This window comes from Capricornis sumatraensis, chromosome 1 (genome assembly GCF_032405125.1).
Source record: "Capricornis sumatraensis isolate serow.1 chromosome 1, serow.2, whole genome shotgun sequence".
Lineage (NCBI taxonomy): Eukaryota > Metazoa > Chordata > Mammalia > Artiodactyla > Bovidae > Capricornis > Capricornis sumatraensis.
The window spans coordinates 90,934,132-90,949,280 of NC_091069.1; the positions used below are offsets into that span (position 1 = coordinate 90,934,132).

At 41.8% G+C, this 15,149-nt stretch overlaps 1 protein-coding gene across 1 annotated transcript in view; it reads right to left on the reverse strand.

Annotated features, from left to right (window-relative positions):
- Positions 1-15,149, reverse strand: part of TTC27 (tetratricopeptide repeat domain 27) — a 179,311-nt gene that overhangs the window by 10,260 nt on the left and 153,902 nt on the right. The window lies entirely within an intron of this gene.

Consider the following 15,149-nt stretch of genomic DNA (forward strand, 5'->3'; position numbering starts at 1 on the left):
TCTCTTTTCCTTCCAACTACCCCAGTTCCACTCACCATTTGGCAACTTCTTGGCCATCTCGTTTTCATTAGTCTTTACACATTCTACCCCAGACACTCTGAATGCTGATAGATGAACTAAGTTGAGCCCCACTGCAGGTTACACTGCTATGACAAGGTACAGCTATACTGGGCCGTGTATCTCAAGGGCTCCTGGAGGCACACAAAGGGCAACCTCAGTGACCCACCCTTGTGATAGGAGGCCAGCAAAGACACATGGGTCTACCTAAAGAACCAGCTCAAGGAGAGTACCCTCAGACCTCGCTACTCAGAGTGGCCCCTGGGCTGACAGCAGTGGCCTCACCCAGGAGCCTGCTGTAAGTGCAGAATCCTGGATGAGATGCCGCTCCATCTCGGATTGAGAGTCTGCATTTCTAGCACGCTCCCGGGTGGTGCTTATGCTGACAGTCCACAGATCACACACTCTTCTGAGTGGCAAGATTTCAAGAGACAGGGTGCCACATCTTTATTCTTACTCTGAACTTCAAGGAGAGGACCACATTCATCAGCTCGTGTCCCTGATGTCTAACATCGTGCCTGGCACACAGTGCTGACGCAACAAATGACTCATGCCTGAAAGAAAGACTGCATGAACACACCTCTTTTAGAAAGAGTTGCTAAGAGAAATGCAACCGACACCTTACTCTGTCTCCCCGCAGGGCGTTCTGATCCAGACGTGAGATGCAGCCAAGGAATCAAGGCCCTTCTGGCCCATGAACACTGTTAGGAATGTGAGCTCAGACTCATGGTCCTAATTACATCCAGGGATACAAGTGGACGGGAGAACACTCAATTGTGCTTTTTTTTCTTTTGTGACAGACAAGGTAAATTATCTCTGCCCATAAATTCACATTATAATTCAACATGTACAGTTTTAAATGTGAAAGTAATGAAATTGCTATTACAGCCCCACTCATGGTTTTAAGCCTGAAAGTCACAATGCAGGAGAAATGGTATGAACGTGCACTACCTGTTTCAAGTAATTGTTCTGTGAACATTTCAAGGATTAACATACTTCAAAAGAGATGGTCTAGTGAAGCAGTTACTAAGGTGGACAAGTAAAGCATACTGAAGTAGTAAAATTCTTTGCTTTTTCTGGGCTCTCACAGTTGGCCCAACATCCCATGTACTCATTTTAGCCATGAGGAGTAGCCAAAGGGGAAGAGAAATCTATTATTCTTCTTGCCAATTAAGATGGAGAGCTGTAGTGCTGGTGTTTGAGAGAGGAAAAGTTGGTAAAGTGTGTGTGTGTGTGTGTGTGTGTGTGTATTTGTGGGTGCAAAAAGGGAAGTGTAAAATGATAAGGAGGTACAATGCCTCTGTTGGGGTCAGGGTGCAGACACCAAACACACCTCTACCCAATTCTCATGCAGATACCATCAGGAGAGAGGTCCTGAAGAGAAGGCAAGACAATACCAAATTTGTTTTAAACTCTCTGATGTTCAGTGCTTAAATAGCTGGATCTGGGCCTGAGGAGAGAGTTCCATATGGAGGAATAGATAGTAGTCACACGTGGCCCTGGCAGATCCGCTTAAAGAGACTGTGTGGGGTAAGAATCACACCGAGGATGGAGTCTTTAAGGAAAACACCATTTAAGAGGAGGAGAGATGAATGGAGGTCTGTGCACTAAGGAAGATGGCAGCAAGTGATGTCATGGAAAGCAGGGAAGGAAAGTAACAAGGAGAGTACATCCACAAAAGATCAGGACTGGAAGACTGCTGGATTGGCAAGTTCAAGGGTTAGTGACTGCATCCAGAGTTAAAGCCAGAAAAGGCAGGGCAGGAGAGATGAGGATTTTAGACAAGAGGCTCACAGAGAATCATGTGAAAACCAACACAAGCATTAATGCCATTAAAAAACAAAAAGCAAACAATACTCCTCGATCATAGTATTATGTAATATCCATTTTGAATATAATTTGCACAGACACATAATGTTAATAGAAAATATTCACGTAACCAAAATTTTTAGTGTAAATATATTGGGAAGAAATGGAAGTAATAGAAATGCCAGTATTAGATAATTAAGTCCTTATTGACTATGAGAAGAGGTCAACTGATAATACCTACTGCTAAGTCACTTTAGCCGTGTCCGACTCTGTGCAACCCCATAGACGGCAGCCTACCAGGCTCCCCCGTCCCTGGGATTCTCCAGGCAAGAACACTGGAGTGGGTTGCCATTTCCTTCTCCAATGCACGAAAGTGAAAAGTCAAAGTGAAGTCGCTCAGTTGTGTCCGACTTAGCGACCCCATGGACTGCAGCCTACCAGGCTTCTCCATCCATGGGATTTTCCAGGCAAGAGTACTGGAGTGGGGTGCCATTGCCTTCTCCGGATAATACCTAACACTGGGTTAATAAAAATAGCCATCTATAGTTATTATTATTATGAAATATGGAAATGTGCGAATGGCAAAAGAATTCTAAAGGGTTTCTCCCCTTTGGCAGAAGTATCTTGAGGAGGGCGCAGCGGGGCAGGAAATCGCTGTACTCTGTCCTAAGTCTTACACTACGACTTAACTTGTAAAAACTGTGTTATTTTAAAAATACAAACATTTTATTTAAAAAGAGAGAGAAAGAATAAATATATTCAAAAACTGGCAAACAGGAAACAAAGAAGGACAGCACACAAAAATATTCCTTTTCCAAAGGGGGCCGCGTGGGCGTCGGGAGGCTGCCAATGCCTAACTCTCACTCTGCGGGTGGCGCACAGGTGTGTTCCCTTCGTGAAAACACGCGCGTACTTACAATCTGTATACTTTTCTATATTTTCACTGTATTTGAATAAAAGTTAATTAAAAAGGTATTTCCTCCAATTAAGGAAGTCCCATAAACTGAAGGAAAAAAGTGAGTTATTAAAATACATTAACAAATGGAGCTAATACATAATCTTAAAAAGTTCGATAAATTTTTAAAAACACAATTAATGTTATAATTTACTGGTTAATATCACCATTTTCCTCTCTTTAACTGTTAAGTGAGAGAAATCACCCTCTAGTTATCCAGACTGACTACAAAAATAGTAACATATAGTTAACCCTTCTTTGGAAAATAGATATTTTTAACTCAAAAAAGCAAAAGATCTTGCCTCGGATTTCTCTGATAAAATGAATCACCAAATATTATGATTTTCTCCTGGGCAGTCCATAAAGTTTACCTGCATTACAGTCCTTTGCATTAAAGTGAAAAGAAAATCTTTTCAAACAGATAAATGTTTTTATCTACTGTAAACTGGGTAAACATTTGATTACTGAACCCGCCAGTTACAGTTCAAATTATAAATTACTAAATATGTAGTAACAGGCTAAAGGGTAGAGTGGTGTAAGAATTTAGAGGCAGTTCTCAGGGAAACAGGATCTGAGACACGGGCACTCGGATGGGTTGCACATTGCAGTAAGATGAGGACAAAGAAGGGTAAGTGTAAAGCAATCGTGCCATCTGCCTCCAGCCAGGTGTTCAAGAACAGCTGGATCTAGAGTGGAGAGGAAGACAGACACAGTCAGTCGCTGAAGTCCAGCACAAACATGGGGGAATGGCTAGGAAGTCTGTAAAAAGCAGTAATGAGTGCAGGTCTTCTGTTAACCAGGGCAGGTGAACTGTTTTATCAGGGAGTCAACATACACGTGGAGAGCTCTGAAAACTGTAAAGCAGTATAAACCTATAAACTATCACGATTATCACTGACCCTCACTGTCAAAAGGGGACAGCAGAGCGCTCATCGTTGCCCACTCAGTATGTGCCCCCATACTTCCTGAGGGTTTAAAACAGACCTAAAGGGAAACAAACTCTACCACCTCGGTATCAGCCCTCCATACCTCCCAATACCTCTGCTCTGACCACTCACTGTGGGCTGAGCCCCATGCTAAGTACGCAACCAACTTGATTTCATTTGGTTCTCACTGTTACCCTAGGAAGCAGGGCCTTTATTATCCCCACTTCACACAGAAACTGAAAGACAAAGTGAGCTTCTCAAGGGCCCAGAGCAAGTGAATCATGCACCTGGGTTTTAAATACCAGAGATTTTTGGAATCATGAGCTTTGATGAGGATAAAGAGAAGACAAGAATGATAGTAGATAATGTTCATACATACATAGTTCTTTTACATTGGAAAGATTTGTTCTTTTATGAAATATATATATGAATATTATCTACTATCAGTGTTGTCTTCTCTTTATATGCATATATTCATATATATATATGACCCTTCCTGTGAGCCAGGAGCTCTGTGAACACAGTCCTCCTAACAACTCTAGGGGGAAGGTGCTCTTGTTATTTGTATTCTGCAGGTAAAGACAGTGGAGCACAGAGAACTTTAACTTGTCCAGGGCCACACAGCTAAGGGAGGCAGAGTTGGATTTGAGCCTGCAGCTCGCGTCCCAGCTCTCGCTCTCAGGCACCCGCTGCATCGAGTCATAAAGGAGGGTTCCTTACTCCTCTGCTGTTTCTTCCTTTCTAATGAGTTCTTTTACATCAGAAAGATTTGCTCTTTTATGAAATATGCACGGCAATAACTTTGATCATTTCATTATCCTTTTTTTGCCAAATTTTGAATCAACCAAAACCAGACAGGCTTTTGTAGCTTTTTAACTTAAAAATTTCTCCAAGACACTGGCGCTAATAAAAAATAAAGAGAAAATAAAATTCCCAAACACAAGCACTACTAATGTTGCCATTAATTTCTCTCATTTCTTTGCTATGCAAAAATTTTTAATACTGATGCTCTGTAAACTGTTTTATCTTTGTTTTTCACTTAACATCATGTCATAGAATTTTTTCACGTTTTCATATATTCTTTAGATAGATTATTTTAATAGATTCAAAGCCTCCCACTGGGAGGCACGAATGGTAAAGAATCCATCTGCCAATGCAGGAGATACAAGAGACATGGATTCAATCTCTGGGCTGGGAAGATCTCCTGAAGTATGAAATGGCAACCCACTCCAGTATGCTTGGCTGGAAAATTCCATGGATAGAGGAGCCTGGTGGGCTATAGTCCATGGAGTCGCAAATTGTCAAACATGACTGAACACACACAAAAACGAAAAACAACTGCAGTTAGGCTGTTTCCATGTGTCGCCATTGTCATTATTACTATAAATAACATTTCACTGCATATCTTTGTGCCTGAAGAGTTTTCTCATACTGAAGCTTCTCTAGGTTAGAATTCCAGGAACAGAACTATAGAATAAAGGGAATAAACAATTTAAGACTCTAGAGGTAAGCTGGATACTTTCAAAAAGGACTAAATCAAATTTAGATGTCCATTAGTAGTGTACGGAAATGTGTCATTTCATTGCATATCACCAGTCCTGGGTGTGTATGGTATTCTGTTCCACTAAAGATATATGCAGCTACTATTCTAGTTTTACTTTTATTATGTGAATTTAAATCTCTTTCCAAATGTTTGTTGAGTAAATATATTTCCTTTTTAAGATATTTAAATTACTTCTTAATTTGTATGGAACTCATTTTCCAATTTGGAAACAATTTTACTGTTCATCTTCATATGGAGATTACACAGACTACAAGCTGATGCACTAACACGTTGCTAGCCTCTTTTTCTAAACCCCAATTCTGTACACTGCTGGAAAAAAAGAGAAAGTTGATGAATCTGAAAAAGTAACAGCAAACACATGGGAAATCCTGGAGAGAAGGAGATTGGCTGGGTCCTGGTCTGGTGGAGAGGAGCAGTCCAGGGTGGAAAAGTACGAGATGCCAAGGCTCACAGATGGCCTGGGAGCCTGGGAAAAGCTTTTTGGTTGTGCTTTCTTTTCCTTACACACACTACTCTATGTGCCACTTGCCACCAATCTGGAGAGACCAAAATATAACAGTGCCAGCCCAGTGCAAGCCAGGGACCAGGCAGGTATAGAAGGTCAGCCCCCAATCTGTTGAGATTGGATGGCAACTCAGGAAGATGGGCACTGGAAGAAAGCAGTGCCTGGCAGAGATCAGAAAGGTTTCCTGAGGAGCCAGGCCACTTGGGTGGTGGCAGTGGTGGTGATGGGAGAGGGCAGTGGCAAAGTACTTCTAGGAGATAAGTTCCCCTCACCAGGAGAGGCAAAATTTGGTCCTGGGCTTGCTTTAGGCCCTCCCACCAAGTACACATTACCAGTCTAAGAGCCAATATCCCCAGGGGAGGATGAGCAAATAGGGACAAAATTAGACATCTGAAAAGTGTAGCCAAAATGAAATAAACACATTGAACAGCCTATGTGAAAAAGAATTAAAGGGGCATAGGAAGGAAAACTTGTTTTCATAATACATACCCTCAGGAAGATGAGAGAGAAAAACCACGGAAGATCCCCTGGGCAGCAGTATAAATGGGGAAGGAAGAGTATGAGGACTGAGCTTGGGGTTGTTCACAGGGAAGGAAAGGCAAGAACAATTCTGCAAAGGGGATGAGCAAGCTGCAGCTGGTGGCGTAAGAGCGGTGACATTCTGGAAGCCAGCTAAAGAAAGTGTCGGAAGGAAGAGGGATCAACTGTGCTAAGAGCCACAGACAGGCTGAGACACCGGGGCTGAGGGAAGGGACGTGGAGACTGCGGCAAGATGCTTCTCCCAAGGGGTCAGTCCTGAAGAACAGCAGAGACGCGGGGTGGGGATTAAGGGTGGGGGAGGGCGCATAAATTATTTGTGCACAGCTTGGAAACACTGAGAACTTTTAAAAACAAGTGCAATGATAAATGCATTTGTAATATAACGTAGCTATACAGGTACAATTTAACCCATGGTGATCGTAAGAGAAGGTCCACTGGACTTTTTATCTGAAAACTAATCCTAATACGCTACCCCAAGGACCATTCTTTACTTAGTCTGTGGCTTTTTCGGGGGGTTCTGGACACTCTTGTGGATCTGATTGAGAGTTTTGAATCCTCTACCCAGAAGAGGCAGTTACATAGCCACACACACAATTTTTTTTTTTCTATGATATTTTGGGTAATCTCACAATCTTCTGAAGCCTAGTAATAGATCCTTCTTAGAAATTCTAATTTGCCCAAGATGGCCTGGGATTTCAGTCTTATCTCTCAGTACAGCATATGACTCAGTAAGTGCATTTCTCTGAAGAGCTTTCTTAAGTTTTCTATCAATTCCCTCCTTCTTCTTCTTATCCCTTCCGTCACTTTCCGATGTTCGCATCTCTGGTACTGTGTTAGGCGAGGGCTTCGTGAGATTAGCTGAGGCATCTCCAGCCTTCTCTAGAGGGTGCCTCTGTGCATGCTGCCTCTACTTCCACCAAAGCTCCCAGTGGGGTGTGTGCTGGACACATCCCCTTACCTTTACCAGCCCCACTATTCTCAAAGCCACTGCTTTCCCTCTGAAAAGGAATGAGAAAGTTGTGGGGGGGGGGGGTCGAATACTCACCCCAAATTCATGTCGTAGCAGAACCTCAGAATGTGAGTTCATTTGGAAATAGTTAGTAACAATTAGTTACGATAAAGTCATACTAGATTAGTGTGGGCCCTAAATCCAATGACTAATGTTCTTACAAGAAAAGGAGGTGACACAGAGAGGCACAGGGAAGGAGATGACGTAGGTGAAGAGGGAAACAGGTTAGAATCATGCTGCCACAAGCCAAGGAAAGCCAGGAACCCCCAGAAGCTGGAAGAGGCAAGGAAGGTTCTTCCCTGGAGCCTTTAGAGGGAGCATGGCTCAGCCAACACCTTGATTTCAATCCTCTAGCTCTAGAACTGAAGAGAATAGATTTTTCTTGTTTGAAGAAACTAAGTTTGTAGTAATTTGACATAGCAGTCCCAGGTAACGAATCCAGCAGTCTTACCTAGAAAGACCAAGGCAACGTTGAGAACACTCAGACAAACGCCTCCTGGACACTTACCTGGCTTCTACTAGTCCTCTTCGCATTTCAGTTCAGGAAGCACTAAATGAACAGCTGTCATGTCTCCGCCTGTCTCCACTCAGTACGGTGACGTCCAGCCCTCTCATTGTTTCTGTCCAGTCAGTAAGTCATGTCCAGTTCCTTGCAATCTATGGACTGCAGCACACCGGGCTTCCCTGCCTTCACCATCTCCCGGAGTTTGCTCAAACTCATGTCCATTGATTCGGTGATGCCATCCAACCATCTCATTCTCTGTCACCCCCTTCTCCTTGCCTCATACGTAGAAGTTTTCAATTCAAATCTCTCCATATTTGCCTTCATGGGGTATGGCTTGTGTGTCATGGTAAAATACATTTTCACTACCCCCAAGCTTATAAAAATATTTTCTATCAAGTGCTTTTACGGTTTTACATCTTCCATAACAATAATGATGATAAGGATGATGACGGCAGCTATACTTAAACAGCACTTGTATGTGGCAGGTGATATTCCCTGCCCTTTTCATACAGCTATTTACTTAATCCTCACAGCAGTCCCGTGAGGTACTAATATTATCCCTGTTTCATGAAAGTGAAAAACCAAGAGGTTTGTAACTTGCTCAGGTCATACAGCTGGGGGAGGTAGCCTGGAAGCCCAGGCTGTCTAACCCCAGAATCTATGCTCTTACCTACAACATCATCCTGCTTCTCAAGGCATTTCAATTTAAATATTTTAACCAACTACTTGAATTTATTTTGGTTTAAGGAGTGAAGCAGAGCTTTCATTCTGAGTCCCAAATGCTTGGCCAACTATTTCAATGCATAGTGAATATTTTATTTTATCCCACAGATTTAAAATGCCATCCTTATCATGAACTACATTCTCACACTTACTTGAGTGTTTCTGAACCCTCTCTCCTGTTTCATTTCATTCCTGTAGCAGATGTTAACTCTTTATATAATAAGGATATCATTACCTTTTTATCTTTCCTACTTGTTACAAATATTTTGTCACATATTTTTTTCATGAAGTCATAAAAATTCCTTCAAGTTTTCTTTTCTTGCTTCAAAGTTCAGGAAATTTGGAAGGTACTCACTTGTATTCCTAGTTTTTCCAGGAGATGAAAAAATATTTAGCATATATTTAGCCCATTTGGAATTCATTTGGTGTATCATAAAATAATCTAAGTATATTTTTTGAGCCTGGATGCTTAGAGGGATTTCACTTTAATCAGTATAAATAGCCCTGCAGTCCCTCACTTCCTAACTAAACCAATGCCACGGCACCAGCTCTACGTCATGGCTTCTAAATCCCTGACCCCCATCTCCAGTCATTTCAGTGATGCGGTGCTTCTGCTGCATTCTCTTTCTCACATCCTGTACCACGGAAGGCAGCAAGCAGTGTGTGACTGTGGAGAACCCCACCAGCCCCTGAAGAGAGGTGAAGTTTTCTCACCTGGAGGAGCAGCCATCCTCATCTCCACAAAGAGGAAAGCTTAACTATTCTCTTCTCCAACACTAACCTGGAGGTCCTTGGCCAAGTCTCCCTAAAAAGTTGGCCAAAAGCACAAGGTGTTGGCCCTTTGAATCCTGGAGGTCTTCACAGCAGGAAGTAACAGGATCGCCTCGGGTCCAGTTACAAACACTTCCAGGAGGGCTGGAGGCCAGGAATGAAGCCATTTCCGCCTCCTGGCTTGGCCATGTCCCCGCTCCACTTGGAGCTCTCTAAAGAACTTGCTCTGCTTCCTGGCCTGATAACCCTGACCCTTGGCTTCCCCACACCTCAGTTATCACAGAGAGGTAGGCAGCTTAACATTGTCTTTTTCACTCTTTCAGCAAAAGAAAAAAAAATTCTGTGCATGAGGAAATGGCATGCTCAAGCTTTAGGTTAAAAAGCCCAAACTTCAGACTTTACATCTTGGCTTGACTAGTTATAAGCTGTGAAAGGTCAGCTTTATTAGTTTCTCCAGCGAGCCGCAGATACTTCAGCAGTAAAACAGAGGTACTATCTACCTCACAGAGACAGAATCCACATAGAATACATCCATTCCCTCCACTCTTCTCCCTCAGGTAAGCCCCGCCACCACTTGCTCTAGGACTTCAATCGAGTTGGCAATCTTTCCCACCGCCCATCAACACCACCTCCCTCCTTCCCCAAGGAGAAATCCACACAAAGAACAACATCCATAAGAAAGAATACATATTGTATGATTCTGTTTATACGACAATCAAGAGAAAGAAAATTGAACTGTGGGGACTGAAATCAGAAAGCAGTTGCCTGGTTGAAGGGAAAGGGTGGTGGTTCAGTTGACTGGAAAGGGGAGTAATAGAACTTTCTGTGGTGATGAAAATGTTCCATACCTGTTTTGGGAAGTGGTTCTATAATACACAATGTCAAAACATATCAAAATTACACTTAAGATCTGTGCATTTTCTTATGTGTAAATACCCCAATTTGGAAAAAAAAAAAAAAAACACCTCTGTCAGATATAATTCAAATGCATAGTAATATGATGGGGGAAATATGCTGTTTAATATAAATCTTCTGACAAACTTCAAGGCATGATTCACTCCAACAGACATGCCTAAATATGATTCCTACCTTTGGTTCCAACCACGGACAGGGGAGCCTGGTGGGCTTCTGTCTATGGGGTCGCACAAAGTCAGACACGACTGAAGTGACTTAGCAGCTTAGCAGCAGCTATGTAACTGGCCAAGTTACATAATCTCTCTGGGTCTCATATTCATACATTATAAAATGAGGACTTTTCAGTACCCACTTTAAATACTGTATGCCTTGTAAAAGATCATGAGTCTTTCACATTCTGTTCTTTTCCTCTATTTCTTTGCACTGATCGCTGAGGAAGGCTTTCTTATCTCTTCTTGCTATTCTCTGGAACTCTGCATTCAGATGCGTATATCTTTCCTTTTCTCCTTTGCTTTTCACTTCTCTTCTTTTCACAGCTATTTGTAAGGCCTCCTCAGACAACCATTTTGCTTTTTTGCATTTCTTTTTCTTGGGGATGGTCTTGATCCCTGTCTCCTGTACAATGTCATGAACCTCATTCCATAGTTCATCAGGCACTGTGTCTATCAGATCTAGTCCCTTAAATCTATTTCTCACTTCCACTGTATAATCATAAGGGATTTGATTTAGGTCATACCCGAATGGTCTAGTGGTTTTCCCTACTTTCTTCAATTTGAGTCTGAATTTGGCAATAAGGAGTTCATGATCTGAGCCACAGTCCGCTCCCAGCCTTGTTTTTGCTGACTGTATAGAGCTTCTCCATCTTTGGCTGCAAAGAATATAATCAATCTGATTTCGGTATTGACCATGTCCATGTGTAGAGTCTTCTCTTGTGTTGTTGGAAGAGGGTGTTTGCTATGAACAGTGCGTTCTCTTGGCAAAACTCTGTTAGCCTTTACCCTGCTTCATTCTGTACTCAAAGGCCAAACTTGCCTGTTACTTCAGGTGTTTCCTGACTTCCTACTTTTGCATTCCAGTCCCCTATAATCAAAAGGACACCTTTTTTGGGTGTTAGTTCTAGAAGGTCTTGTAGGTCTTCATAGAACCGTTCAGCTTCAGCTTCTTCACCATTACTGGTTGGGGCATAGACTTGGATTACCGTGATACTGAATGGTCTGCCTTGGAAATGAACAAAGATCATTCTGTCATTTTTGAGATTGCATCCAAGTACTGCATTTTGGACTCTTTTGTTGATTATGATGGCTACTCCATTTCTTCTAACAGATTCGTGCCCACAACAGTAGATACAATGGTCATCTGAGTTAAATTCACCCATTCCAGTCCATCTTAGTTCACTGATTCCTAGAATGCCAATGTTCACTCTTGCCATCTCCTGTTTGACCACTTCCAATTTCCTAGATTCGTGGACGTAACATTCCAGGTTCTATAATATTGCTCTTTACAGCATTGAATCTTGCTTCTATCACCAGTCCCATCCACAACGGAGTGTTGTTTTGCTTTGGCTCCATCCCTTCATTCTTTCTGGAGTTATTTCTCCACTGATCTCCAGTAGCATATTGGGCACCTACTGACCTGGGGAGTTCATCTTTCAATGTCCTATCTTTTTGCCTTTTCATACTCTTCATTGGGTTCTCAAAGCAAGAATATTGAAGTGGTTTGTCATTCCCTTCTCCAGTGGACCACATTCTGTCAGACCTCTCAATAGAATGGGAAAACAACAGAATGGGAAAGACTAGAGATCTCTTCAAGAAAATTAGAGCTACCAAGGGAACATTTCATGCAAAGATGGGCTCAATAAAGGACAGAAATGGTAGGGACCTGACAGAAGCAGAAGATATTAAGAAGAGGTGGCAAGAATACACAGAAGAACTGTACAGAAAAGATCTTCACGACCCAGATAATCATGAAGGTGTGATCACTCACGCTCACCTAGAGCCAGACATCCTGGAATGTGAAGTCAGGTGGGCCTTAGGGAAGCATCACTACGAACAAAGCTAGTGAAGATGATGGAATTCCAGTTGAGCTATTTCAAATCTTAAAAGATGATGCTGTGAAAGTGCTGCACTCAATATGCCAGCACATTTGGAAAACTCAGCAGTGGCCACAGGACTGGAAAAGGTTCGTTTTCATCCAATCCCAAAGAAAGGTAATAACAAAGACTGCTCAAACTACTGCACAATTGCACTCATCTCACATGCTAGTAAAGTAATGCTCAAAATTCTCCAAGCCAGGCTTCAGCAATATGTGAACTGTGAATTCCCTGATGTTCAAGCTGGTTTTGGAAAAGGCAGAGGAAACAGAGATCAAATTGCCAACATCTGCTGGATCATGGAAAAAGCAAGAGAGTTCCAGAAAAACATCTATTTCTGCTTTACTGACTATGCCAAAGCCTTTGACTGGGTGGATCATAATAAACTGTGGAAAATTCTGAAAGAGATGGGAATACCAGATCACCTGACCTGCCTCTTGAGAAACCTATATACAGGTCAGGAAGCAACAGTTAGAACTGGACATGGAACAACAGACTGGTTCCAAATAGTAAAAGGAGTACGTCAAGGCTGTATATTATCACCCTGCTTATTTAACTTCTATGCAGAGTACATCATGAGAAATGCTGGACTGGAAGAAGCACAAGCTGGAATCAAGATTGCCAGGAGAAATATCAATAACTTCAGATATGCAGATGACATCACCCTTATGGCAGAAAGTGAAGAGGAACTCAAAAGCCTCTTGATGAAAGTGAAAGAGGAGAGTGAAAAAGTTGGCTTAAAGGTCAACATTCAGAAAATGAAGATCATGGCATCAGTCTCATCACTTCATGGGAAATAGATGGGGAAAGAGTGGAAACAGTGTCAGACTTTATTTTGGGGGGCTCCAAAATCACTGCAGACAGTGACTGCAGCCATGAAATTAAAAGATGCTTGCTCCTTGGAAGGAAAGTTATGACCAACCTAGACAGCATATTAAAAAGCAGAGATATTACCTTGTCAACAAAGGTCCATCTAGTCAAGGCTATGGTTTTTCCAGTAGTCATGTATGGATATGAGAGTTGGACTATAAAGAAAGCTGAGTGCCGAAGAACTGATGCTTTTGAACTGTGGTATTGGAGAAGACTCTTGAGAGTCCCTTGGATTGCAAGGAGGTCCAACCAGTCCATCTTAAAGGAGATCAGTCCTGGGTGTTCATTGGAGGGACTGATTTTGAAGCTGAAACTCCAATACATTGGCCACCTGATACGAAGAGCTGACTCACTGGAAAAGACCCTGATGCTGGGAAAGATTGAGGGCAGAATGAAAAGAGGACAACAGAGGATGAGATGGTTGGATGGCATCACCGACACAATGGACATGGGTCTGGGTGGGCTCCGGGAGTTGGTGATGGACAGGGAGGCCTGGCGTGCTGCGGTTCATGGGGTCACAAAGAATCGGACACGACTGAGCGACTGAAGTGAACTGTAAAAGGTAATCCGTGATAGTTCCAAGAACATAGTGAACACTTGATATATGTTAATCGTTTTCCCTTCCTCTTCCATTTATAAACAGTAAATGAGATGCAAAAGCACAATACTTATATTCTTTTCCCAAAGTGACTGTGAGTTCTCGAAGAGGAGAAAGGGGAGGGGATGTGAGGGGAACAGGGAAGAGCAGAAAAATTAAAAAATGAACAAATAACATTAGAATTCATCCTGAGGAAAGAAGCATAAACATAAGGATTTATCTATAAGGATATTCACGGCACTATTAACAGTAGTAAATTAATAGTAGAAAACTGGAAAATGGAACAGGGACTAATTACACAAAAACACAAAACTAAGTTTTATGATAGATTAATAAAAGTATGTATAACCACACATGAATATAAATATCTACTATTACAGAAAAGCATTCTTGAGCTATACTAATCTATGTATTAGTCAAAATTAGGACAGACAGAAAAGGCAGGAAATGATAAAGGTAGTATAACTACCCACACATTCTCTTATTACAAATAGTGAGTAAAACAATTTATAGCTGATTTATCCTGTGTCTATATTAAAATGAGTATGAATTTACACACACACAATAGAAAAAAATTTAAATGAAAATAATCATATCTATAAAGTAGAAAAAGCATAGACAAAAAGAATTTTAAAGCAAATTAAAATAGAATGAGGTCAGGTAGTGTCAAACATAAGAATATCAGAGTTTTTTTTAAAGACACCTGTTGCCAAACTTGCAGAGTCAAATTAAGTAAAATTATTTTAGCCAAGATAAAAATATTCCAGACAATCTATCAATTGTCTCTGTCCGTGCTGACGAGTGGTGAGAAAGCATGATGACAGACACAAGCATGTCACAAAGCTAAATATGACTAAGCCCACACTAGCCTTGAGGACCTTCCTTCGATGATGACTTAACCACAATGGAGCGAGTTTACCCACACCTGCCAGAGACCAAACATTGCCATCAGCATTCTGTGACACTTCTGGAGAGGGCTATTCACAGGGCCTCATATAAACTAGCAAATTATCTCACTATGGCTATTTCTCCAACTAAATACCCAAAAGTTCTCTCTTATAAATCGCTAGAGATGATCCTTTGGCTTGAACATGTCACTGGTTATCTAGCCCTTATGTTCTTAGTATTATTTCCCCAAATCCAAATATAAAAATTAAGCAAAGAGCCATAACATCTGGCATCATTATGGCACCATATGCTTCTCTAAGCGCTTTGTTTACAAGCAGTATTTTTTCTAACAGGAACGATTCTCAATGCTCCTGCGTGTGGAAGCAGTGCTATGAGAAGGAAGTCTAACGGATCTGCATGCCATC